Source organism: Phoxinus phoxinus (genome assembly GCF_949152265.1).
Source record: "Phoxinus phoxinus genome assembly, chromosome: 7".
NCBI classification, from domain to species: Eukaryota; Metazoa; Chordata; class Actinopteri; order Cypriniformes; family Leuciscidae; genus Phoxinus; species Phoxinus phoxinus.
Genome location: NC_136882.1, coordinates 16146189 through 16171857, shown reverse-complemented (window position 1 = coordinate 16171857; position 25669 = coordinate 16146189). Strand labels below are relative to the sequence as shown.

Genomic DNA, 25669 nt, shown 5'->3' with positions numbered 1-25669 from the left:
CGCGCACACACGCGCACACACGCACACACACGCACACACACACGCACACGAGAGTAAGAGACAGAGAGATATCATGAAAAATGAAGACCATGAAAAGGAAAATGGAAGTGAAGGAGCAGTTCAAGAGAGAACCTTTAATTATTTTGCAAGCCCCAGCCTAAGGGTTTAAACTGTAAATTTTTGTGATGGCCATACAAAAAATAGAGTTGTTTGTGGTTTCAAAATTTGTTGGGCGTATGGGATGGCCTGGATTTAGTGTGAGATTTCCCAGCCCGAGATTTTGTCCCAGTCCGCCCCTGTACTTTTCTGATACATTTATGTTGGTTTTGAATTATTGTAGATGCTTAAAAGATCACCATTAATTATTGTATAGAAAAGTGCGACCAGCAGAGTCTTCAGAATTTATCCTTTTGTGTTCCACAGAAAGAAAGAAAGAAAGGGAAAATGACAAGGTTTTCAGTGTTGCTCTCCAGGTGGATTCCTTCTGTAATCGAGTCTAAACATTAATTATGTTTTCCAGTGTATATGTTTTCACACAAATGTTTGTAAATATTTGTTTGAACTTCAGCCTGCGAGTGACATTGTGAGAGCTGCAAGTCATCTTGTGTGTAAACATACATTTGGATGTGTGAGTGTGTGCGTGTCGGTCATGTGTCCAGACGTGTGTGTGTGTCTGATAGGGGAGCAGCTGGCTTGGCAGGCAACTTCAGATGAGGGTATAATGGGATGGAGGCTCTGCCTCGCTCTCCCCTTCATGGAGATGATTGCTAGAGAACACTTGGTTTCGAACCAGCACCCCGTGCAACACCAATTCCCAAAGCTACCCACCGCTGCAGCCATCAACGACAGGACTCTATCTGTCAGTCTGTGCACCTCTGAAAAACACCTGTATGCCACCTAAATCCTGCAATCCTACAAATCACCAGCGTATATTAAAACAAGAGAGGGCATTTTTACAGTTATCATGGTTAAGGGATTTAGTTATTGACCCAAGATTCCCAAGATCCAACATACGAATGTATGAATATATAAAATCTGATTTATATGAATGCAGAGAAAGTATAGCTATAACTACGAAAAATAGAATAATTACAACAATAATAATATTATATACTGACGAGCCAAAACATTATGACCAGTCACAGGTGAAGTGAATATCGTTAATCATCTCCTAACAAGGCCACATATTAAGGTCTGGTTAGATTAGAAGGTAAGCAAACAATTAGTTCTCGGAATCAGCGTGTTGGATGCAGGAGAAATGGGCAGGAATAACGATCTGAGTGACTTTGACAAGGTCCAAATTGTTATGGCAAGGCCACTGGGTCAGAGTATCTCTGAAACGGCTTGTGGGTTGCTCCCGGTCAGCAGTGGTGAGAATGGTGGTCCGAGGAGGGACAAACCACAAACTAGCGCCAAGGGTTTGGGCGTCCAAGACTCATCGATGCATGAGGGAAATGAAGGCTATCCCATCTGGTCCGAGCCAACACAAGGTCTACTGAGGCATAAGTCACACACAATTTTAATGATGGTTATGGGAAGCATGTATCAACACGGGGCTATGTAGCCGCAGGCCAATTAGAGTGCCATATGATCACCCCTGTCCATCGTTGAAAGCGGCTACAATGGGCACATGAGCGTCGGAACTGGAACTTGGAGCAGTGGAAGATCGCAGAGTCCGGTTTTCTTTTACATCACGTGGACGGCAATGTAAGTATGCACCATATACCTGGCAAGTTTGATCCACAGCGGCTCCACCGTGCAACCTACAGGACTTGAAGGAGATCTGCTGCTAACGTCTTGGTGCCAGATCCCACAGGACAACTTCAGGGGTCTTGAAGAGTCCATGCCTCGGTCGGTCGGCGCTGTTTTGGCAGCATGCAGAGGACCAACAGCATATTAGGCAGGTGGTCATGATGTTTTGGTTCATCGGTGTATATGCCATTGACAAATCTTTGTCACATTTCAGCTATTTATCAATGCCTTTAAGTCTGGCTCATCCAATCAGATTTCACACATCCAGGAAGATGTAAATGTTAATCATGTGTGATACATTACTAAGAGACCAAAGAAGCAAAAACAAACATGTTCGTTTAATAAAGAGATGAATGCGACGCATTCTTGACACATACAGCACAGCTGCAGCACTGAAAAGCTAAAAGTCCATGTTTTTAATGTGTCAGGGGAAATACTAGGGTCTTTAAGGATAATTGCTGCGTGTTCTCTTGCGGTGTGAATTTGTGCAGTTCTGACACTAAGCGTGGTTAGGCGCTGACATTCAGCTGTGCTGTAATCAGCAGCATGACGTTAAGGTGCATTACTGTCCATTACTGAGAGCCATTTAGTGCTGAACGCAGGCAGAGAGGGAGCCGGAGGAGGGTTACTGTTGTGCTGAACACTACAGAAGAGCAGGTTCATAACTGCTCCCACCAAGACGCCCATTTTAGAGGAAGACATCTAAATTAGAACGGCTCTTTTGACATGCTGAACAAAACTAGACTTGTACGTGAAAATGAAAGACAATTGACTGTAGCAGACTCATTAATAGACAACTTTTGAAATAACTTGATATGTTTTGTCCCGCAGTGGAGTGGAATGGTACCCGAAGCACATAGCATGATGCTAAACATGTGGTGGTGGTGGTGAGGGTAAATTCCTCGTGGACTGACTTTTATGAATTCCTGAACTCTGGGTGGCATTAGACTCTTTGAAGATCTTGAGCAGTAATCCATGGATGTAACCTGCACCCCTCATTTTTTCCCTAAACCATCTCAGATCTTCCTAACACTCATTAGCCAGGCGCAGAAGGCTCAACAAAGCATAGCTCCCCTCTCTTCCTTTCCCTTAGGCTCAATGGAGTGGTACAATTCATTCTGCGAACCCCCCCCCCAGAAATGATACAGGTCAACCCTAAGCATGAACCGCTGATCACGACACCACTGGCCGTGAGTAAAGAGAAAGGCTGTAATGTCTTTACTTTCTCTGTTCAAGGGTCAGGAGGTCAAAGAGGTGTAGATGGTAAATTTGTTAAGAGGCAGGGGGCAGACCTGACCAGTGAACCATCACACTAACACCGGGAATGCACAGCAGGCCAATTAGTAGAGAGCCTGTTGAGGAATGCAGCTGACCACAGCTGTCCACTGGATGACCAGGGCTCACAAAGCCCTCTGAGATAAAGCTCCTTTTAGGGTGAATAAAAGCCGTGGAACAGATGGAACACTGTAAATGCTCATATAATGCACAACGGCTATAGTAAAGGCCAAGAATGATAACTATGAAGATAACTATATTAGCATCCACACCAGCGGACTATATAGTTCTGTTTATTCTAAGAGCACACTGCACTTTTGTTGTCTGCTGCTTTAATTGTTATAGTTGTGGTGGGGACTCTGCTATTTTTTTATATTCATGATGATTTTTAGAACACTATCATTAATTTTATCGTTATGGTTATCGTCCTTGGTGTGAACGGGCCTTAAGCCAGTTTGAAGACGACATTAACTTTGTTTCCATCTAAAGTTGTAAATTAAACGCGCAAAATTGGAATATCGCATAAAACATGTGCATACTGTTTCCAAACCATGTGTTCAAGAGAACAAAATCGTCACTTGGCGCAAAAAAAAATCTGTAATAAAAATGGTTGCTGCAATCGGGGAAGCCACTCTGACGAAACACAACAACTGTTATTTTGCGTTCGACGCCTGGTGTTTGGGAACACAATCATGCGAGACACTTCAGGGACGTCATTTTACCAAATTATTCTTATGAAAGACTTTGGCTCAGGCATTTCAGAATAACTAAAACATTTGAGATGATGTGCAGTGAAATTGGTCCGCTTGTTGGTCCAGTTATCAATCACACTCACCGCTGAGGCAAAGACACGTGACTTTTTTGTTGTGCATCGAGGGATTTATTCAGTAAATATGTTTCGTTTGTTACAACAAGTTATGCACGTTTTTAGAATGTATCCACATCTTGGCATTTCCATCCAGCATGGGTTAGAAATTTTGCATAAAAATAGGAGGATGGAAACATGGCTACAGACAACTCGTCGACAAATGAATCTGAAAAATCAAAGCTTAACATGGCAGCTATAGGAAAGGTCCCACCTTTTAACCTTTTGGTTGAGTTCAATCGACCAAAAATGTCATAATTTACATTTACTAATTGTCATGTCATTTTAAAATCTGTATTTCATTGGTGGAACAGACAAAGTTTCCTTCAAAACAATATTTGAAATATATCTATTGTAAAGACATAGATACTTTTAGATAATATGACTAATTTATACAATGTGACTACTACTTTTTAATATAATGATCCCTAAAGTTATTTTGTGATTAATAGAAGAAAGCAAATCACAGGTTTGGAATGACATGACGATGATAACAGATTTTTTTTTTTTTAATTATGAGTTTTTAAAATGGGCCAGCTAACGGACAACTCTTGGATTGCGAAGCAGGCCGAAAGCTGCTGAACAGGTTTGAAGTATGACGGCATTTACAGTATTTGAAATAGAAATCTTTTGTAGAATTGAAAATGTCTTTACTGTCACGGTTGAATTTGTTCTTGCTGAATAAAAGTATAAATGCCACTCAATAAAAGGAAAAAACAAAAACAAAGTGTGAATTAATTAGGGATGAAACATCGTGTCCACAGTTGCTTTTGAGAGAAAGCTGACCAGAGAGATGTAAAATTGAATCAATGCAATGAGCTTACTCAAACACTGCACGCACAATGGACCAACTTGTATCTACTCAGTCAATACAAGGCAAAATGGTCCACACTAAAGGTCAGATTTGCACTTAGCCAGTGTAATGTGGCCATGCATCCTCTGATTGTATTTCAATTTGGGATTTGAACAGTAAGAATTGATTTCAAAGGTTTTGAATAACGCAGCAATTATTACTGACACGGACGCATTTTGAACATTGTTACCGGCTCTCTGGTTACTTTGGCTCTGAGAGTTGGCCCTTCAGCTGCTGCTATGGTAACTCTAGTCTGCACAGAAGCCCGGTGCGTTGCTCCTAGCAGCAGGGCTCTCCGAAAAGCCTTCCGATCTGTTACACCAGAGGTCTTCAATTCTGCTCCTGGAGGGCTAACTGTCCTGCAGAGTTTAGTTCCAACAGGCTTCAGCACACCTGCCTTTGTATTTTCAAGCCTTCCTGAAGAGCTTGATGAGCTGATTCAAGTGTGTTTGATTTGGGTTGAAACTAAACTCTGCAGTACAGTGGCCCTCCAGGAATAAGATTGAAGACCTCTGTGTTACACTATCCATCCGGGGCTAACAGAGATTTGACCTGATAACGCACATTATTAGCTAGGAATGAAAATGTCCTACTCCGTAAACACAAAACCAGACAATGCCAGGAGCATTTGTAGGTGGTCATTCTGGGTTTCACTTTCAAGTAGATGAGAGCAGACGTTATATACAGATACAGTATTGAACACTTCACTTTTTTCCCCTATCATCATGAGGATGCTGTTTTTTTTATTTTTTTTTCTTGTTCTAACCAATGTGTTCAACTCTTTATTTACACAAACTATATATCGTTCAAAAGTTTGGGGTCAGTAAGATTGTATTTAAATAAATAAATAAATAATACTTTTATTCAGCATATTATAAAGGAATTAAATTGATTAAAAGTGACAGTTAACATTTTTGTTAAAACAAAATATTTTAAATAAAGGCTGATCTTTTGAGCTTTCTCTTCATCAAAGAGTCCTGGAAAAACACACAAATGTTTTCAAAATTGGTAAAAATAATAAAACATTTTTGAATCTTACCAACCCCAAAATTATGAACAACAGTGTACTACTCCGTTTTTAATATATTCTTAAAACTACTTTTAAGTTAGGTTATGGTAAAAAAAAATCCAATTCTCCAATTTTTTAAGTGCTAAAATGGTTTTATAGTTTTATTGTCAGTCAAAAACAATCTTAAAATGTCAACCTGTTAGCATGATTCTGTATAATAAATAATTGACTATGGAAAATTGTAAAAGCCTATCTGGGCTTTCAGCAATAAACTTTTTTTTTTTTTTTTTACACTGAGTATATCATAACCTTGATTCAACTGTATTGCCTTTCTAGTACTGTACAACATATATAACATTCAAATGTATACATTTTTGATTAAGTTGGCAAAATGCAATTTATTAACAAAATTTTTACAATTGCACAAAAATTGCACAAAGATGTCAAAGACTGGATCACCTAAGTTATACTTGAACAATCATACTAGAATATAAACAAATCTAAAACATGATGCACGTCACAAAACATCTGCCGAATGACGTTCTAACATTTGTCAGTGAATGATTTAGAGATGTACAGCAGATGAGCAAGCTTTCTAAAAATGGCATCTTCTAGATGAACACACATGTCATAGAGAAGTCTTTGCAAAATTCATGTGCTACACTGTGGTAAGATGTGTGCCGGGCACAGTGAGTCAATAATTTCACAGGCAGTGTTTGGGTATGAAGGTGCATCCAAAGGAAACTGATTTCAGATAGGCTTACAAGCCACCATAATGTATATTTAAAGATCTAAAAAAAAAAAATCTATTGAGATTGAGAGGTAACCACACAACATTTTGTGACTACAGAGCCAATCATGCAAGTCAGTAGTTAAACAAAAATGGATATTTATGAGGTAATCATTCCAAGTGCTCCTTCAGACGGCATTTTGATTTTTGTTCCACTAACACTGAACTGTATGCCAGAACCAGAAATGAACTTTTCCATGTAGGTGCAATATTTGCCCCATAGAGTTGTTTTTCTTAGGTAAATTTTGCTATTAAGAGAACATATTTACAGGGATTATCTTTTTTCTATAAAAATATACTGTGGCTCACCCTTTTATGTACATACTTGGATCAAATAATGAAAATAAATTCTCAAGGAGACTATTCAACCTTTAGGGGTCAATATTTTTGAAAGAAATTAATACACTTATTCTGGACTTTATAAAAAAACAAACAAAAAACAAACATATTTTGAACATCAAAGAATCCTGAAAAAAAGTATCATATTTTGCACAAAAATATTAAGTAGCACAACAGCTTTCAACATTTGATTATAATAATACATGTTTCTTAAGCAGCAAATCAGCATATTATAATCATTTCTGAAGGATCATGTGACACTGAAGACTGGAGTTATGATGCTGAAAATGCAGCTTTGCCATCACAGGAATAAATTACATTTTAAAATATATAAAAATGGAAAAAAAATATATTTTAAATTGTAATAATATTTGACAAATTTAGTTTTAGTTTAAATTTTTGCCACTTTGTGTCATTTTTGCCCCAAGCTCCCATTAATGTTATACTGTTGTGCCCACAGGTTTGTGGGATATCAAGTACAAATCTATGCTGCCTTCAAGAGTTCATCAGATAGACGGGACATGCCAAAACATTTTTCAGCTTTCAGACACAGCCACCCGATAAAGAAAAAGATGATGAATTGCAAAAGAGATCACATTTGACTCTGACTGGTTGAAGAAATATATTAATGTTTGACTCTTTAAAAAACATGAAAGTCCAATGGAAAGAGTGACCTTCTTTGAGAAAGAAAGAGAGATAGAGAAGTGGAGCTTTGCGATTTTTCCCCCCCTAATGAAAAGAACAAAGGCAGAGGAGTCCTGTGTCCTGAATTCTCATTTCTTCACTTCAGAAGCAGGGAGAGAATGAGAGCGAGCACGCTGTGGGTGTGACTGTGTTACGGCAGCGATGAGGCTCAGGCTGAGAGCACCATCATTATTCAGCTCAGTAAATGAGAGGAAAGGCAGGAGCTTCAGGCCTCTCATTACACAGAGCACCAGAGGGCTCCGAGTGAAATGCGCTGTGGATATTACACACTCCTTCCTCCAGCATGTCAGGTTATTCACCTACAGATTCTGCTAGACTGGCCGGCAGCAGCCATTACCACCCTTGAGCTGGACAAGTCGCACTGGAAGTGCCAAGTTAAGAAAGCTGAGGCCAAAGTCTGGCTAAGACATGCGATGGAAAGAAATTCGAATGATTTCGAAGTTTGAACTAACTAAAGGAAACTAAACAAGTCACAAACTTACACTATGGGCATGCATGAGTCAAACAGTATATACAACAGAACTGAATACTTCTGTAAATGCCTGTAGAATCACAAACCAATTAAACTCGATCAGTCGATAACTTCAGCAGAAAAGACGTTCACAGCGGAGTTGTTTAAATTACAAACATGTATGTTCTTGCTCAAAGATTAAAACGTGGGATGTGTACACAAGCTCATGATGCCTGTAATGAATCCAAATGCCATCGGAGTCACTGAAATTACTTAAGTCAACATTCACGGCACTCAAAATGACTAGATCACTATAAACTAAGATTAAAGTCCATAAATGAATGCAAACGTTGAGTTAAGGCGAGACACTACAGGTGAATAGGGTACAATTTTTAAATAATAGATATCACCAACCATGAAACTTCCTCAGTTTAGTACTTACACAAGTTCATAAAAAAAATGTATTACAAGTTTTTGAAATTTGTATGTTTAATTATGCAAATTAGGCATTTTCTCATTAAATATGCACAATTTTGCATATATTTTCGGTAGATAGATCTGAACATATGATAAAGCCAGGTGCAAAATTATTTTTTTCATTTTGATTACACACAAGATTAAAGAAGATGTTCAGAGGGATTTCAGGATATATGCTTTAATTACCTAGGAAATCAAAATATACTGTCCATAGCCTTTAAAAAAATCGATTTTCGCCATTTTTTTTTATTAAAATGTCACATAAATCAGGCCAGGAATGATTTAACAAATCCCTCTGAACATATCTTCAGAATACTGCTAACTGTATAACTGGAAAGTTTGGTGTACATCGGTGCTACATAGGCTGAGATGTTTCTACTGGAGAATGACAAAAAACTCATTTTGAGAAAAAGCCATTTAAAGATTTGTAATGTAAAAAATCATACTTTTTTAGTGGAAACAACTATTTACAGACACAATATCTCATCAAATCATTAGCAACAACAATACAAACCACCTAAATCACATCAAAACTTATAACCACAGCATTTATAGCCTTTAACTGAGCAGAAAAACAGCCAAAAACACATCTAAATGTCAGAGCGCATCACGTGATGCATCTGAACCAATCACGTTGTCAGAAATTGACATCAGCCAATGAGATTTCGCTTTTACAGTTAAATGCCCATTATACTTTCACGATTGGTTGCTGATTAAAAGGAAATGACCATATTTGGATCCGACAGCATTGTAAAGGAGAGAGAGCGCTTTCCAACGATGTGTGAGATTAAAGGAAGCAGAGAGAGATCGCGGAGCAGCGCGTTGATTTAGAACGCCAACTTTTGTTGAATTTCGGAGAAATCTACAGACGCAAATAGACAAAATGTAGTAAAATAAAGACCTAAATGTGTATTTTGGACTTTTTTTCACCACAAGTCTGAAAGAAGACATGTTATTGAAGACAAATATCCCAAAAACTCAAAATTGACCAGTGAAAAAAAACCGATGTTTTTGCCTGCCGTGTCTTGCCTTAAGCTGAAAAAGGCTACAAATACTTCCAGGCAGTGCTGTTAGTTATACTAGCCTGTAGGGGTGTAACAATAAAAGTATTCGTCCTGAACCATCACGGTTCGGTGCATACAGCTAGACGACATACACAGTCAGACACAAGTGATCCACACAATCCAGAAGGCACGGTAATGCAATGCTGTTTGCTAACTGCCACAACAGAAAAAAGAGCAGAAGAAGAGATGATTATGCACCAACTCAAAAGAAAGAGTTCAGATGGCACGCAAGAGCTTGCTAGTAGCCTATATATACACGTTAAATCTCTATACATTTTTGTGACGCGCTCCACAAACCTCACGGAAAGGAAACAGGGATGGCTGGAAGCGGCATCCGGTTTGTTTTCTTTATTTTCTAGAGTTGGGGTACTCGAACTCGGACTCGGACTCGAGTCCGGTCTCGAGTCCAATTTTGAATGGACTCGGACTTGTCACGCACTCGAATGAATTTGTACTCGGACTTGACACGGACTCGGGACATTTTAGACTCGGAAAAATGTCCGAGTCCAGTCGAGTCCGGGCACTGGATGACACAAAACTAAATTTTGTGAATTTTTTTTATTTAAAAACGAAACGAAACAACGTTGTTTCAGCGTTGAGCATTGTAGCCAATCACAGTTAAGTGCATAAAATCAGTGGCAAATCAGAGGCGTTTTAGAGTCCGCATGCGAATATTTCGCTCAAAATGTATGTTTAGAATCAGCACGAGCTTTATCCTTTCGCAAATCCCCTCATAAACAACAAAGTCTCTCTAGACGCAATATAAATAAGATATTCACTGTGCAGTGCGGACAACTTCAGTCAGTGTTTATGACGAGATTTTTAGGGAGAGTGCCGAACGCGGTAAGTGATGGCTTAAAGGGAGCGCTGTTGACAATCTAAATAGTTTTGTTTTTCATACTTCTAGAGGACCAGTGGTTACATTCACACTGTAAATTATAAATAGTGATAACTGCATTTAAATGTGGGATTGAATCCACTTAATTTTTGTCCTTTGAGTCATGAAATTGCGATGATTTGACACATAGCAACATAAGAACGTGATAACCATAGCAACATTTTGGCGTCTAATAATGTTATCATTTTTGTTGCATTTATACTTTAGTCATAAGTTTACATACTCCTTGCAGAATCTCCAAAATGTTATTTTTATATGTTTTTTAATAAGACGGATCATATACATTGTTTCTATTTAGTACTGCCCTGAAAAAGCTTTTTCACATAACAGATGTTTAATAGCCTAAATAAAATACAAACACAAAATAAAGACAAATTACATAGGCTCGATTTTAATTTTGTGTCATTACCTGAATGATCCAGAACTTTTTTTTCTTTTTTAATGGTTGAGGAAAAATCATCCAGCTCCTGCACATTCTTTGCTTTTCCAGCATCTTCTGCATATTTGACTCCTTACTAGCAGTGACTATGATTGTAAGATCCATACTTTCACACTGGTGACAACTGAGGGACTCATACACAACTATTACAAACCCTGCAAACATTTAGTGATGCACAAGGAAGCAAGCATCCGTTAAGAGTCAAGAGGTGTAAACTTTTGAACTGGATCATTGGTGTAAATTGGTCTTATTTGTTTAAAAATGCATTCATTAATTTAGTCCAACCCTTCAGAGGCTAAATAAGATATTAGCATGTACAACACAATAAGAAAAATTTAAACATCATCATCTTGCTCAAAAGTTTACCCCTGGCTCTTAATGCATCGTGTTGCATTATTAAGCATTACCTTGCAGATTCTAAAAGATGTACAATAGGTAAACGTATGACTGTAACTATACATTGCAATCATTTTGTAAGGTTTAAAATATTAATTTAAGAGCTCAGTGTTGAGACCTTTCGCCGGGATTTGATTGACAGGTGATCTGACCAATTATAATGCAGATACACGCCATTTTTGTTCGACAAACAAACCAAATCAGTTAGTAGATTAAAGGCAGTGGACTTGAACTTGAAAAATAGTGTGTATTGATTTCTTTTTTAGAAATTTGTGCTATAACTAGAAGAGATTATCAGTTCACGTGCTGCTTGAACTGAGGCCTACACATTAAAGCACCACAAAACAGTATTTATCGTTTGAATTTCATAAAAAAAAAAAAAATTGAAAGCTGACACTTTATTTCAAACCAAAAGTACCCTGCTCTGTCTGTTGGCACATTGTTAGTGTCCTCTTTGCTCCGACCGAGAACATGTGGAGTGAGAGAGGAATGGCTTGTCGGACGTAGTAACAGTAACCAAGAGGGGCGGGTCTTTGTGAAAGGTCAATTTCAAATCATTTAAATCTTTGTGGACTCGGCCGGACTCGACTCGGACTCGGATGTTAAGGACTCGGACTCAAGTCCGACTCGACCCTCTTTGGACTCGGACTTGGACTTGTACTCGGTTGTTAAGGACTTGGACTCGACTCGGACTCGACAAAGGTGGACTCGGACCCAACACTATTATTTTCCAAGAGCAAAATGTTTTGATTTTATTGTGAGTGTAGTGTACACACATTTTTTTCACTGTTATAATGAGACAAACTCATTTGACATTTTTCCGATTTGTGTCGTGGAATTCTCACTGCTACAGTCCAGTGATGACTCCGTGTCCTGGAAACGTCAGGTGCCACTTCAATTGCTATCTCCTCATGGAAAGGTGAAGTAGGCTCACATGTAGATGCCACTTTTTCTCCTTCTCACTTATCTTTCCATGATTTCTTGAAAAAGCGTAATGTTGAACATTGTGCATCCGCCATTGTAACCGCATGTTAATGAACTCTCACACGCAAATAAAACTAATCTCTGCACAAGTTTTATTTTTCATTATTCTATTTATTTTGTACTTTTTTTACACAAGAGATGCTTTTTTTTTTTATCAGCCCTACAAAAAATATAACCTATGCAAGAGTGCATTCTGTGTAATGCTTAGGGCTTAATACACTAAAGGAGGCTGTACGTACCAACTACTGAATGCCGTTAGATGGAACAAACTGTAATTTGCACTACTGTCTGTTCAAAATAAATGAAAAGAAACCTAGCATTGGGGATTTGTTGCTTTTTCCTGTTGTAATGAACTCATATCGAACAGTGACCTCAAAACCGAGGTACGAACCGAACCACGACAACTGTGTACGGTTACACCCCTACCTAGCCTGGGTAGAGGAATAAAAGCAAGTTAACAAGTTAGTTATCTTTTCTATCTTACAATAGAGACAAATCCAGAGTAGCAGTCAATGAACCCTATACCCTGTTCACAAGTCCAAATTTAATAGTAATGAGACCAAAATAAGAATTCTATATTTTTTATCATAATAATTATTTTAAATGTATTTATTAATAAACAATACATTATATAATAATATATGAATGATATATGTGACCCTGGACCACAAAACCAATCACAAGGGTATATTTATTTTAAATTGAAACTGAAACATCTGGAATCTGAGGGTGCAAAACATTCTAAAAATTTAGATTTTTCTGCACAATTTTTCTGCCCCTACTCACAATTTTTTTTTTTTTTACATATAGTTATGGTAGGAAATTTCCAAAATATCTTCATGGAACGGGATCTTTACTTAATATCCTAATAATTTTTGGCATAAAAGAAAAATGTATAGTTTTGACCCACAAAAATACCCATGCGACTTGTGATTGGTTTTATGTCCCAGGGTCACATATATGATATATATGTATATGATATATACAGTGTGAATAATGAACTAAATTATGTTTAAAATAATTTTAGACCAAGTACAGCACGCCACACCGCTCTCCAAAATGTACCATAGATATAGTAAAGATCGGTGGGGATTTCATGTGGGAGCTTCTGCACTCGGAGCTGATCTACAGTAGCTGATCTGGCCACAAGGGCCACAGGCAGAGCCAGAACTTTTTAATCAGATTAAACGTTGCTGATGAGGTGCGGGTCAGTACTCTGAGCCCTGGTGCTGAGCGCCACGCGCTGGGCTCGAGGGTTATCACAAGCTCCCCAGACGTGTTGATTGGAATCGGGCAGCGGGCCGCTCTGGGCCATGGGGAGGTTAGATTAGAAGCGCACTGCAGCCTGCACATAGAGCCTTCTGTTTTCATAAGTGATTTTCTCTCCCCTGCAGCAGATCCACCAAAGTCCCGCTTATAATCAGACGCAGATCTAACTTCACTGCTGATGAAAGCCAACGGGACACACTGCAGCCTTTCACCAGCTTTTGACCTGTATTAACAGGGCAAACCCAGGAATCGTGAGACTGGCTGGATTAAACTCATTGAATGAATAAAGCACTTTATTCTTGATGGAATTATGCTACGGTTATTTAAACAAAGGACAATGAGCATTCGGATGCTGAACCACCCTGCAAAGCGCATACTAATGCAGACACCAGAGACATTCTAAAGGGAAGTGACCACTCGTACATTATATGAATGTGAGAAATCATAATATGGCAGATGTAGCCATTTTTTTTATTAAATAGCCAATCAGCTGTTTTTATTCCAAACTTTATGATGCCAAGGACCCCAAATAGAATGACTCCCTTGTGAGGGACCCCACTGATAAATATAAAGCAAGCTATATATACTGTATTTGTGTAAAAGACAACTAAATCAACAATTCCCTTACACAGCCACTGACTGTTCTTTAACAAACAAAACAGAAAATGCTCCAAATATTTTTCTAAATTAACTTAATAAAGAAACGAAAAGATACATAAATACTTTACCATATAAAAAAAACAATTTTAATGGCTGCAACAGTAGTATAGGCTGTGTAATGGGGAGAATTAAAAATAAAACAAAACACAGTCTCCTTTCAGACTCTGGCCGAGAATTCTGATAAGCTGTCGGACAAGGGCCGGTCTAGATTTGAGGCCCGTGCAGGTCTTTAAACTACATGACTTGTTTTTTTTTTTTTACCACAGATGTTAGTTGACTCTAGTTGCTGAAAGTCACAGCCAGGTTTTGCATAGTGTATGATTGGCACAGGCTCAAATTTGTTTAGCTTCAGACTATGAATCCATCAAGTTCATGGATATCAAACACAAATGATATCCCATGCTACTGTGTGAGTTTATTGTCACAACGACTTCTGGACGTGTGTGTGAGAGATCCTTAGTCATTTAGTGCATGGTGTCCAGTTTTTCTCTGTAATCATTTGCAAACTCTGCAAGTGTATAATACCTAATGTCCTCTTGTAGTGTATTGTAGCCCTAAAGGGTCTTTGGGCTAAAGCCAGACTTTGAGAAAAAGCAGCTTCTCCAAGGAAGCGAAGAAGACAAAAGGCCTGGTTTTGTATAAAACCCTTCACACGGATCTTCTTGGAATGGGAGCAGATTCGACTGCCACGTAGTCAATGAACAGATTCAAGCAGCTCAGCAAGGTTAACCAAGACTATAATCCAATTAAAATTCCACAATTATTACAGAGCACATGCCTCTGTCTCTTTTTCTGTCTTTCTCCCAGCTTAGGCAGTCATCTGATCGATTTATCCCTGCTTTGACCTTACAAGGCAAAAGTCTGGAGAGAGGAGGCCTTCAGCACAGTTTCTCTTCCTCTAAATTAAGTCCAACTTGGTTTGGCTCCTCTTATTTGGAAGGTTGTTTCCAATAGCTCACTGTCTTTGGTTTGGCTTCTATCTTCTATCCATCTTCATTGGTATGTCCTTTTGTTTCTGTGTTTTCCTATTGATATCTGTAATCCGCTTCCAGACCGCATCTCCTAGAGGGTAGAAAACGGCCACAGAGAAACTCTACTCCCCAACAGCAAACACAGACATCTGCAGAGGAACCGCATAATACAAAATCACATCCCTCAAATGGCAATGGTCCTCCTCCCAATGAAACCAGACCAAGAATACATGACACATCAACGACAGCCATATGTCTTATCAGCATGATCTAAACACACATCATACATTATAATCCCACGGTCTGTAATTGTGACAGGGCCCACACCCGAATCAAAACTCAGACCCGGCCTTTAATCAGACAGAAGATTTGAGTGTAGCATGTTCTCACGGGCAAGAGAAAGTGCTGAGATCCTGACGACTACGCCTCTGTGGTGCTCGCAATGAATTGGGTGGGTCTGTGAAAAGCATGATGTTTTAGTCTGGTTTTAATGACCGTGAAAACTTCATACATACACTGCTTTTACACCTTACCGTGTCTAAAATAAAGTTTTGACCTTCAGAGAAGCTGAAATAAGCTTTTTCAGGACGGGGAAAGGCAAATAATGCCAAAGGGGTCTCAACAAAAGTGACTTTAGTAAGTAAAGCTTATAATGACCAAAATTATCTTAATTCCTGAGAACGTCCATATGGACAACAACATGTTTTGAGGGATATTTTACCTTAAAAAAAAACAGTCACTATTTACTTACCCTCATGAAGGGGAAAGTTGAGGGATTTGTTAATTCAAGAACTGCTGTGACCAGAGTATTGAGTGATCGAGTTGAACTGCATCACATTTGTTCTATTGACTGCATTTTAATTAATTGATTGATCCATTTCTCAAATCAAACTGAACAACTTGTTTATGAATCAGTCTGATTCGAAAGTTTACAAATCACTGGATGGGAAGATTACCAGTGAATAACCTCTTATAATGCAGTGTTTCTCACACAATACTCTCAATATGTCTTCAGAGGACTTGGACTATAGCACACAAGTCTTAGGGACTACGTTTACGGTGCTTTTTTAATCATTTATAATATATAAACTATGGTTATATGGAAAATACCTATAAAATGTCAAACATTTATTGTTTCGTCCACAATATAGAGAAAGTTATACTGATTTGGAAAGACATGACAGTAGGGAAATACATTTTTTTGGCTAACCTTTCCCTGGGTGACCTATCTGGCAGCATATTTTTGCTTTTTATTTCTTTGTCGAAAAAATCTCTGTCCAACAATAATGTTTGATCAGCACTACATCATGTGTAGTAACAGATAAACGTCACATTGTTCATTCTCTGCTTCTCCTATCAGAGAAATGTGAAAAAACAGTGGGTTAGTGTCTCCATTGATCAAGCTTACATGCATTCCTAGACACATCCCTGAGTTCTCTGAAATTCTTCATTTTGTTCAGACTAAAAGGAGAAAAAGGGGGGTTGACTCTCTCAACATCTCAGGAACCTGAAAGCGTTCATTCTCCTACATTACCATTCCGGGTATTTTTGAAACTTGAGGATATGTGCTCAACAAAATGAAGCTAAATTCATTGAAGTTTACTTCCACTGTTCCCTGGCCAAGTAAAATTAAGGTTATATTGCTTGGCACAATGTGGTCCCCATGTATTTTAAACTTGAAACAATACACAGGCACAAAGGCCTTTGAATTAACCTCCTCTGTCTCCCCAACACCGGAGACATCAGCACGTTTTCCCTCAAATATGTCAGTACAGGAAGCATAGATGAGAAACAACAGGCTGACCAACCAAAACATCATCTAAGACTTATTCATGACATACAAAAGAATAATACAGCTGGAATCAATTACAAAATATCAAATGTCAAAAAGAGTATTGGACATCACCTTCTGTTCTTTTTAGAGGGTAAATTGCAAAGTCACTATAATAAATCAATTGACTACTTCTTACAGCATAATTGAATAACTAGAAGTCAGAAAGAAATGGAAAACCGTATCACTTTAACCCAGGTGAATTATGTCCGAAAGGCAGACGAAACCTCATCGGTAGCTATCATGAGCCAGACGCCCTGCTTTGATCCTAAGCGGCCGTGACTGTTCCACCAGATAAGGTGGAAGCACTATGACATTGCGCCTGAGTCAGCATCAAGCTCACCTTCACCGATAATTCACGGCAGCTCATTCTGCACCTGAAAACCCACCGAGGGCTCTTTTACCCTCAGGCTGACAAGTTGAGAGAGGAGAAGGAAGGTTTGGAGGAAGTTAGAGTCTTTTATAGCCTTCCCTCTTACTTTGATGCTCTCCGTTCTTCCTGTGATAATGAACTCATGTTGAGCGCTTGAACTCGGTCGTTCAGTCATGCGTGTTGATGCCGATAATAGACCGCGAGCGATTACTTCACGCACGTCTGGGGCTCAGACTCCACAGATATGGCCGAGAGACAATTGGGCCAGGTCGGTCAGAGGGAGAGACGGCATCACGCCACCCGACTGAGTGTCTCCTTCGCACTAGATGTGCATTCTGTTAGGAAGAGGGTCCCATTAGGCCTGTCTGGGAAGGTAATGAATATCTGTGAGGTTGTGACCTCTGTTCAGACATAGTTACATCATCATCAGAGGGGTTACCGAGGCTCCACATCTGCCCCCGAAGCTGCACACCAGAGGGAGAGAGGGAGAGGATAACAACCCTCATCTGTCTTTATCACTTTCTCTCTGACGCTCTCTGATGTAAGGCGTTTTGAAGTGAAGACCGATTGCTGTGGTAAAACAACATGCTGTCTGAGACTATAAACAGGAGTGTGGGGATTAAACCGTGTTGCTCTGATCCTCTTTGAGATAAATCAAGTCTGCTGAAACATTAGTGGAACTTCACTATAATTCAGCCCAAATTTGTCAACCTTCCTCAGCTATATTTAGAGCAAATATTTGTTGGCTTTATGCCATTTTTATTGATACAGACGATGGGCCAATGTCCAAGATTAAGAAAAGGAGAAACAAACAGCAATACTAAACATTTTTAAGAGGTGAATAAAGTCTATAAATTGGAGGTGAGTTAAACCACCCACACAAACAGGATGTCTCTTGGACTCACTTGGAGAGCAGAAGCTGAACAAGTGTGAGTCTCCCATGATCTGTTTGCAATAATTTACCTCAAAATTCGCTAATTAATGGATCATGGTCCAGATCCAGAGCCAAGACTGGTTCCATAAGGACAGTGCATCATTTGTCATAAATTTATATAATTATAAACATTGGATTTTTTTTGTTGAGAAACTGAGTGTCTGAAGAGACTTGTATATCATGAAAATATGCATTTGCACAGGAATTATAATGAATCAACAGTGAATCAGTTTGATATTTCTGCATCTTGATGATTCTCACGCTCATGGACTAGCAGACATAAAATGTACACTACTCCTCACTGAACTTTACCACAAAAGTTCAGTGTAGAGATGCTTATAGAGTCATCTACTTCTGTCTGTCCAGTCACCCAGGTTCACTTATAAAACCAATCATTTGAATATGGCCTAGAAATGATCTGTAAAACAAGGAATATTTGTAATAGTGTGCAAGGATGTAAACTGCAGTTAATAAAAACATACAAATGTTTTCCCTCTTCAAAATGTTTTTAACAAGTTGGCCAAGATGACATCCTGAATGTATTGGTGTTACTGCAGAGCAAGCTGGATACAAAGGACAAAGCTCTATATGAGTGAGAAACCTCTGAGAAACAACAGCAGGTTGTTCAACTGCCTCACTTGCCAGGATGCAGAAAAAAGCCATTAAAGTCAATTAAGAGGAAAATCAGGCTAGAAATGAATTATCCAGCCCTCTAATCTCATCATAGCCATGTGGTGATCAAGAGGGCAGATTATCACTCGCAAATTACTGCAGGGTTCAACTGCTCTCCCACGGGTGGCCATTTTGTTTGAGGACAAGGTGAAAACAAAAGTTAGCACAGTTTCAAATTCATTGAAAGAACAACTCGTCATTGCTTGAGCCAATTTTGTGGTGGTTGGGATGCTCGTAGTTTTCTCTGCATATTAAGGCGGCACAGGAGAAAGCATCCAAAAAATGACACACTTCACCTAGACCCCACAAAACAAATGCCACAAACATAACTTCCGATACACTTCATTAATAGCATATTGAAGCCATTCAAGAGTGTCTGATAAATAGTTTGTGGTGCCAGTAAGAACATACATATTGCCTCTATTGATGAATGAGAGAACAAAAGTCTCCTGAATGCAAAACACAGATCATTCGCAGAAGACAAATACGTTCTTTAATTTTTACATCAAAAGCAAATAGAGAAAACAGTTTTATTGGAATATTGCCCATATACTGCCAATAGACATATTTTAAGAACTTGTGCAACAACTTCTCTGGTTTCTCATTGAATAACCAGCCCCAGATGCATGAAAGACAGTGGCTTTTTCCTCTATCCATTGTTCAAGCACAACTTGGAACAAACAATACAGATTTCCCTGATCAAGAAAATCTGAGTGGCACTGGCCACTCATTAACACAGAACGGGTGACAGCCACGGGCCACTTTCATACATCGTTTTACTGGAAAATTTTGGAGTTTGGAGTTAGAAACTCTTTGGTTTTGCCAATGTGGAAACATGATCTGATTAAACATTCAAACTGTGTTTGTGGTGGGTAGTCTGAGGACGACCACATACTCTGGAACAGTTAGCTTCATTAAATCAAACAGAAGTAGAGTGCATTTCATTGCCCAGTCCCAAAAGACGCACTTTATAAAGACTTGAATTACTCTGGCTTTCAGCTTTAGGAAGGATTGTGTCCAGTTTCCACATTCCAATTTAATTTGAATTGCAGTAGCTAACAGGATTCAAAACTGCAATTTGAATTTAAGGATGTAGAATTCAAAGAAATGCATAAACTGAATTTATTAACTAGAAAAGCAAGACAAACTAGTGGTGACGTGACAGGTTTTTTAAGTTTTGAAAACGTATAAAAAAATGTAGGGGGAACGAAGTTATACAAGCCTGTAGGAATACAGGCTTTAGGACAGACAGACAGATAGTCAAAACTCAAAAATTTAAAGGGAACCAATTCTTCAAACTGAATTTCTGATTGTGGTGTCTGTGAAGTCCACAAGACCACACAATGTCCCATTTGTCATTTTGCGGTCATTACTTCACTCCAAAGTCCTACCCAAATGGCACCATCAGCCTTCACGGCACTCCTCCCAGTCTACACGTGGGCTGACTTCTGCAATCAGACGAAAGTTACACAGCCACTTATATGATGAATCAGCATCAATTTCCACCTGGCAAAAGCACATAAACAGATGTCTATGAGGTTTGTTATAAAAACCAATGAGTCTGGACATTTAAGGGGAAAGCTAGACCAGATCTTCCTGACAGCCCTCCAAGATCTCCAGATTTGGCTTCTAACTCCCTGATGTTGCTGAGTTTGGACAGCAGCAGGGTGGACGCAATGGAAGGGCTTACTGACTTATTAGGGTTTCCCCAAGTCTAATGTCTCATTCTCTGCTTCAGCATGGTTTGCATTGCCCCCAGAGAGGAAAAGATGACAATGGTTGGCTTGGGTCTGTGGCAGAGCAGTCACTCCAGCAGACAGGAACCTAAACGCTAAAGCTGCTTATTGTTTAAGCCCTCAGCTGGGTCTCATGACACCATGTTGCTAATTTCGATACCTGCTTTTACATTTGAACTGGGATTCAGAACCAACATCAAAGGATCACACCACATCCTGTCCCTCTTACGCCCAAATCAACCTTGACTTTGTAAGAGCTACTACCACGATACGCACAGCAGTATCACGAGATCTGAGGTCAAAATCCTGCTGAGGAAAATGGGAAAACACACAAGGGATGGACCACATCTTGCTCAAACCACAACTGAAGAAATCCAGTGAAATCCAGCACCCGACTGGAGAATATTAAACAAATATTCTCCGCTAACATTTCAAGGAAAATATTTCACTACTGGCAATGGGTTTTTATGAAAGTGTGACTTGAAAAAATAAAAGAATTACGGGAAAACTGTGTATTTTGGGATATTTTCTCATTGTGTGAACAGAAGATGCAGATGTTGACGTGTGCTGGAGGAGACGGACCTGGATTGTGTCCCAGCTTAGGAAAGGAAACAGCGGCTGGTCCTCAGAGCAAGAGAGAGAAATTCTGACAGATTTGTGAGGTTAGTTTCTCATGGACGGCATCATTTCTCTCAGGGGGAACGAGAGCGAGAGCGTGAGGACAGTCCTAGTAAATACTGCCAGCATTGACTCCTGGCTGATGTCTATCCCTCATTAGGACTGAAGCAGTTAGGTGGCAGTTGGAGAATTATCATACCAACTGCCTTACAGGCCATATAAACAGTCACAAGACGATATATATATTTTTGGATGCTATTTAGATGCCTCTCCACGGCTCATTGGTTGGCTTCTCATGACTGATTCCATAAAGAGAGGCCTTTGAAAACATGAACAGCCTTCCTTTTTAATCCTGAAGCCCATTTGCCTACATTTTTCACTAGATAAAAATAGTTTATGGAGACATTAAACACTGCAGGCAACACATAATATAATTGTGTGTTACATAGACAGTATGGCGTGCATCTTATCTCAACATCTGAGGAAAGAGCAGCACAGAACCCGCAAGACAGTAACAGTATTTGCCTTTAAGCCTTTTAACTTCCTGTTTGCTATCTTCAGACTTCTATATAAATGTATTATACACTTCAGCATTTATTATGCATTTATGCATTTGCCAGGCGCCTTCATCCAAAGTGACTTGCAGTGCATAAGGTATATATTTTCTCAGTATGCCCTGGGAATCAAACCCATGACCTTGGTGTTGTTAGCAGCTGAGCTACAGGAATGATTCCAAGATGGCACAGAATCGTGGGTACAGGTAACTTCTAGAGGACACACACACACATTTTGTATTGTTCCAAAACCTTGTGAGCTGCCTACGTAAGCAGTATTTTAAGGCATCGTTTTAAGCCATTAAAGTCACACTCCCAACATGAAGAGGCAGCATAATTATACCGCCTACTAAGATACAATTGAGCTGGCTAGATTCTAAGGCAGCATCATATATAGCCTAAATTTTTCCCATTATTTTATCAAAGCTAGTCTTTTTATTTCATTTACAATCTGCATTATTTGGAATAATAATGTTTCCTTTGTTAAAATGAACTATTTAACCCAAAATTTGTACACGCTATCATTAGCTTAGCAATATGCTAACATCAAATCTTTATCTGTTAGGATGCTGCCTTAGACAGAAGGTTCTTGTGTAGGCATCAGACAAACGAGGCAGCTCACTGGGTTTTGGAACAGACCCATTCTTATGACACAAATACTGACAAATGCCAAGCCTTAATTTCATCTGTACGTCAGAAGTACTCGCAAGTGAACTTGCGGTCACCGAGACCACTACACCACAGTCATGCCTGAGCAATGCAGTCACTGAGTCAGCACTGAAATTCATGGAGTGGTCGAGCAGTCATCAATCAAAGTCTATACATACTCTATATCAGCCCTACTCTAGTCCTGTAACACACTCACACAGAACCGTAATGAACCAGTAAACACTGCAACTCTTCACATATACAAAAGAAAAAAAAAGAAAATAGTTATGACATGAGCGGTAGGATACCCTGGCAGAGAAAAGCTAAAACATTTACTGGAAAAAAACAAAACGATTTGCTTGTGTGGCAATAGCTGAACGGTTCTGGTTATGGAAGAGTCCAACAAAAGACATCCCAATCCAAATCTCTTTTTCATTTCTCTCTGTTTACCGGGAACATCCTTGTGGGTTGATGGAGTGAGATATGTAGGCTACATAAATGTCCATAAAAGGGCTAAATCTGAAAGCAAACGAGAGGCAGCTGTAACAATAGGCAGTCATAACGTATCTGTCATGAGGAGTATTATTTATATCCGTGGTGCAGACTACATTGCAGTCACAGAATAGGCTGTGGAAACTTCAAGAGAGAGAGGGAGATTGTGTGTATAGTCACAGGATATGGCAAAATCTCTCATGTTCCCTTCAGTCAATCGTCATCGTGTCCTGGATGCAATCTTCAGGCCTTTAGGTAGTTCCAAACCGTTTCATCGTGCGAAAACTGCAGCTGATAACTTTGTTTTGCTTTGACGCAGTGTGTGTTTGTTTCCTTCAGTAGCAGAATAATTAGCGCTGAATAAATAGATAAATAAGCACAGACGAGCAAACAAATAAATGCAGTGTCGACCTTAATGAGCAGGCTCGTTAGATTGGGTGATTGCTGTTTGGAGTTAGTTTAATTCGATCTGCCTCTCTAATCCCACAGCCTGCGATGCTTCATTGTTCACCGCAGCTCTTACAAAAACAGACGCTAGCTCATTTGAATTTGAGAGGTATAACTATTGATCTCACACAAAGGGAATTACTGTGTGTTCTAAGTGAAAACAAATTACGCTGGTGTGTCCCAATCCTAATAATAAAAGGCACCAATGTATTTGGTGGAAGTTTCTATGAATCCTGACTAATAACGTTAAATTCTGTATTGCTGAATCAAGACAGAATAGAGAGATACTGGGGCAGTTATCTACTTCGATCAAGGGGAAGGTAAAAGTGATTTGAATGCAAGGATCAAAATTAACTTTCTGCCACACCTGCCAATGAAAAAAACTTACCAGTCATACATATACCCAGAGCCTAAAATGAACACTTGCAAAGTGTCAAATGCAAAGAAAAAATGATGTGTAGGTGAGTATATGAAACGGTGTCAATTCCCAGTTGGAAGGTAACATTTTATGAATTCTAACAATGCAATGTAGTGAGATAATGAAATTGAACAAACGTGAACGATGCTCGCGACAGTTGACGGGCCAGCGCTGGATCATCATGAAAGTTTAAGCCTTGCCAATTTAAATATTCAAGCAAAAACGAGAGCTCAATTCATTAATTGCGTGCTGCGAGGAAAGTTTTGTGAGCGGAAACATCCGAAGCGTGCACCCAGAAATCTCGTATAGTGCGCGAATACTGAATATAGCTCCCTTTAACTACTTCTTGGACTTGAATTTTGTCAAAATTCCCGACTTGGTGAGTATGCTAGTAAACATAGTTGGTTATGGCTTAAGTGCACGTAAACCGAAGAGAAATACAATATGTACAGTATGAGTATATTGAATCTGTGCATTCTAATAATCCTGTTTTTATTGTTAAGTCAAAAAAAAAGAAGAAGTTATTTTACAGTTTATTCTGTGTTTCTACATAAAAACTACTGTTACTTGTCTCTAATAATGTTTTAATTTTATATTAGTTATAGCTGGGGTATCTAAAATGTTGGTGTCAAAACTGCCTGTTTTTGCCGGTAAAAAAATATTCAATGCTGTACATTTTCTTAAGTCACCATTAACAGGTGTGGCACAAAAAAAGAAGTTTTTTTAGACCCTGCATATATCTTACCGGCTATGAAACTATAAACAATACTGAACATTTTTTTGGTATCACTTTATAATAAGTATACAGTAATATTAAACTATTAGTTTATAGTTTATTCATTGTTTATGTATTGTAGTCTCAACATTGTTTATATATGAATTAATATATAAATATATATTATTATATATAATTAATTAAGGCTACATATAAATAGTGAGTTGTCTATTCATTGTCCCTGTAATAAACACAATCATTATTGTTTAATTAGCTTTTAGTAAATTAATTGGTCATTAGGAGTAAATAGTTTTCACTTTAGATTAGGTCAAGGAAAATGTGAAAATGCCATTAAGTAAGAGCTTTAAACCAACCTTTATTTGACATTAATTGCTTTCATATTCAGTGTTCCTTAAGATGTTTACAAATACATTAAGCACACACACACACACACACACACACACTGAACTATTGACGGTTAATAAATTGTTAACAAAGCATAAAAAAACCTTTCTCCAACTCTTTAGATATGGGCAAATTAAACAAAAATGTACAGTGACAATGAATGAAGACCTCACTATTTGTATATAGCCTATTAATATTAACAATGTAGTCTACAATATATTAACTATGAATGAGCTATAAACTAATAATTTGTACTAAGTACTTTATTACTGTATCATTTTTTCGGTTTCCACAAAAATATTAAGCAGTACAACTTTTTCAACATTAATACAAATAAGAAATGGTTCTTAAATCCCCAAATCAGCATATTATAATTATTTGTAAAGGATCATGTGACGCTGGAGACTGGAGTAATGACTGCTGAAAATTCAGCTTAGTAATCATATTAATAAATTAGTTTAAAATGTTAAAAAGTTATTCTGAATTGTAATAATATTTCACAATATTATGTTTTTTACAGATTTTTTGGTGAGCAAGCCGACCCCAAACTTTTAAACGGTAGTGTGTAAATTTTGTTCCTAAATCAATGGTATAAATAAGCTGTTCTTGACTATTGACTATTCAACTTG

At 38.5% G+C, this 25669-nt stretch overlaps 1 protein-coding gene across 6 annotated transcripts in view; it reads right to left on the bottom strand.

The window, feature by feature from the left end:
• Positions 1 to 25669, bottom strand: part of pard3bb (par-3 family cell polarity regulator beta b) — a 314850-nt gene that overhangs the window by 25462 nt on the left and 263719 nt on the right. The gene's annotated exons all lie outside the window — the stretch shown is intronic.